This window comes from Mustela nivalis (genome assembly GCF_964662115.1).
Source record: "Mustela nivalis genome assembly, chromosome: X".
NCBI classification, from domain to species: Eukaryota; Metazoa; Chordata; class Mammalia; order Carnivora; family Mustelidae; genus Mustela; species Mustela nivalis.
In genome coordinates, this window is record NC_139040.1 from 73,550,630 (window position 1) to 73,553,792 (window position 3,163).

At 42.3% G+C, this 3,163-nt stretch overlaps 1 pseudogene across 1 annotated transcript; it reads left to right on the forward strand.

Moving 5' to 3' along the window:
* The first annotated feature begins 729 nt into the window (after window positions 1-729).
* LOC309856606 (armadillo repeat-containing protein 1-like) lies at window positions 730-2,935 on the forward strand (annotated as a pseudogene). Its single transcript has 5 exons — window positions 730-890; window positions 1,065-1,101; window positions 1,362-1,409; window positions 1,989-2,256; window positions 2,902-2,935. The product of its transcript is annotated as an armadillo repeat-containing protein 1-like (transcript).
* Window positions 2,936-3,163: the final 228 nt, after the last annotated feature.

Here is a 3,163-nt window from a genome sequence, read left to right on the forward strand (position 1 = left end):
AGAACCAACAACAAATCAAAACAACTCACACATAAGAAGGGGAATAATCACGATTAATGAGGTAGAAACCAGAGATACAGTAGAATGTATCAATGAAACTAGAAGCTGGTTTTTTGAAAGAATCAGTAAGATCGATAAACTATTGGCCACACTAATCCAAAAGAAAAGAGAGAAGGCCCAAATTCATAAAATTATGAATGAAAAGGGAGAGATCACAACTAACACCAAGGAAGTAGAAACAATCATCAGAAGTTATTATCAACAGTTTTTAAACTTTTTAAAAAGTTTTAAAAACTTTTCTATATGGGAATTTTCAAAAGTATACAAAAGTAATAAGAATAGTAAAGTGAACCCTGTGAACCCATCACCTAGCTTCAAAAATTATTTACATATATTTAATTTAAACAATCCAACAATTTGCTCTTCAGCTTCTAGAGTTAACCTGGTCCTTTGTCATCACGGAGGCCATGGTTACTAATTGAGGGACCCACTCTGTGGCTCCAGGGTTCCTCTGTCTCATTCGTTGATATGGCCCTGATGGTGCAACAGGCTCTGGACTCCAAAAGTTTGGCACAAATTTAAGAAGATTTTGTTCATGTGTATGGCATAACAGATGAATTCTTCCTCCTCCACCATGAATGAAGAACCCGATAATCTCTCAGTAGTTAAATAGCTATGGGATCTAGAAGCAGATACATTAAATAGAAGAGACAATGTCCAGGATCAGACATGTCTGCCTGGTCTTATTTGTTTATGGACCATCCCAACCCCCCTGTTGTCCATTCTACTTTGCTCACTCTTTAGTACTTAGCAGAATGCCATGCCAACAGAGAAAAGATGAAAGGAAAACATATGATGTTAAGCTTGCACAATGTTATATAGAAGACTACAACTCCAGGAGAAACAAAACTGCTGGCTTCTGAAATTTATGACATTTTTTGGTTTTCCATATAGAGCAGATGGTAAATTCACAATAAGGAAAGCTCAGTTTTTTTCTGGGAACTACAAACAAACGTACCAAAACAGTGGTTTTGTACATAGATAGTCTTGATGATATGTCTCAGACAAATCTCTGTGAAGAAGCTTTGTTAAGAATTAAAGGTGTACATGGGAAGATGGAGAGGAGAAGGGAGTTGGGGGAAATTGTAGTGGGAGATGAACCATGAGAGAGTATGGACTCTAAAAAACAATCTGAGGGTTTTGAAGGGGCGGGACATGGGAGGTTGGGTGAAACTGGTGGTGGGTATTATGGAGGGCAAGTATTGCATGGGATACTGGGTGTGGTACATAAACAATGAATTCTGGTACACTGAAAAGAAATTAAAAAAATAAAAATTTTTAAAGTTAAAAAAAAATTAAAGGTGTTATTAGCTTTATTTTTCAAATGGCTATTCAAAGATGTGTGGTGTGTGTAAGGGCCTACTTAGCCAGAGAGAGCCATTTTGTTGTTTATGCAGTAAACTTAGATTGAACCTGCCCCTTCCCCCCAAGAGAAAAGCGCTTAGAAACAAAACTGGAGAAATATGACTGACCAGTCCCTGATAGTGGAGCCCACATACAAGGACATGTCCGGCCAGGTGGAAACGTCCAATCAGTAAAAGCACATGTATTACCTCCCAACCTGCCAAGGATGAGCCAGGCCAGGTAGAAACATCCAAACAAGGGAAAGCACACGTATTACCCACCAAGGAGTGTGAGCCCCTCCTTTTGGACACCAGACAAAGGCACCAATTCTAGCCAAGGTCATAGGCTGAATTAGATGACTATCATGGAGTAGAATGTAATTCAATTGGCCACCTGTGTGTGGCCAGGCTCAACCACATGGCCTTTACTCTATAAAAGTTAGTCTGTGAGACTGGGAGGGGTTGCCTCTTTGCAAGAGATGGCCCTGGACAGTCAGTTTGATTCTCGATGCTTGGCGTGAAATAAAGCTTTGTTTGACCTTCACTTTGTATCAGTCTTGTCCTTTTGTCTACGGATGCTTTCAGTGTGGATCCATTTGGATTTGAAAGCAGAGGCCTTGGCATCAGTAATAGCATCAATCAAGGATATGAAGGCTCAGCATGTTGTGAAAAGTGAAATTGGAGAAGAGATGCTGGTCCCATTCCAAGATATACCTGTGGAAGTAGAACAGAACACAGAAGAGCCCAACTACCTGCCTGCGGATAAGAGTCCCACAAAGAAGCAAGAAAAAGCAGTGTCCCAGGTCATCTCACACCCAGAGGGTGGAGCTAGCTGGCTAAGCACAGCTGCAGGGTTTTGTTTTTTGTTTTTTTGTTTTTGTTTTGAAGGTCAAGCAAGGCTTTATTTCGCGCCAAGCATCAGGAATCTAACCGAACATTCGGGCCGCACCTCTTACAAAGAGAGGGCAACCCTTCTCTGTTTCACAGACTAGCTTTTAAGGGCAAAGACCATGCGGTCAGGCCTGGCTACTCACAGGTGGCCAATGAGATTTTAACACACACAGGAAACTCCACAGTGATGCTAGGTGACCAATTGAGTTACAATTTACCCTCGTAGACATTTAAACCAGCCTATTACACCTTGATTGGGATTGGCGCCCAAAAGGCTCCCAAAGGGCAGGGCCTATACTCCTTGGTAACCAGGGAGACAGTATGCATCCCCCACTGATTGAATACCTCCACCTGGCCCAACCCACCCCTGTACTTGGACTTTGTTACGTGGGACTGGTTTCCCGGACTTGCTTTTAAATAAGTTCCCCTGGGGGGGCAAGGTCAATTTAAGCTTTACAGCAAAATTGCAGTTCAACTGGGGTGGGGATGCTCTGGCTGAATAGGCCCTTACATTCTCCCCTTTTCTTTGGAGATTAGTCAAATCTGACTTTTCAGCCAGTTCTACATCCCTTTTTTAACAGCTGCCAGACTGTTTTAATGATTCCAGAGTGGTTTACCCAGAAACAGCATTTCTCTCCTAGGGCTATGCAGAGCACCCCCTTTTTAGAAATAGTATGTCAAGCCCTAATTGTCTATATTTCCCACCTATACTTTAACAATAGAAGCAACAATGAACTCAATGAACTCATTGTTTCTGAGTCTTAGCTTTAGTCCATGATCAGCGGGGTCCATCAGCAGCAGCATCCACCTCTGGGGGGCGTCCTCATCCTTGGCTCGTTTGATGTGACCCGCGTGAATCCAGGCCCCAA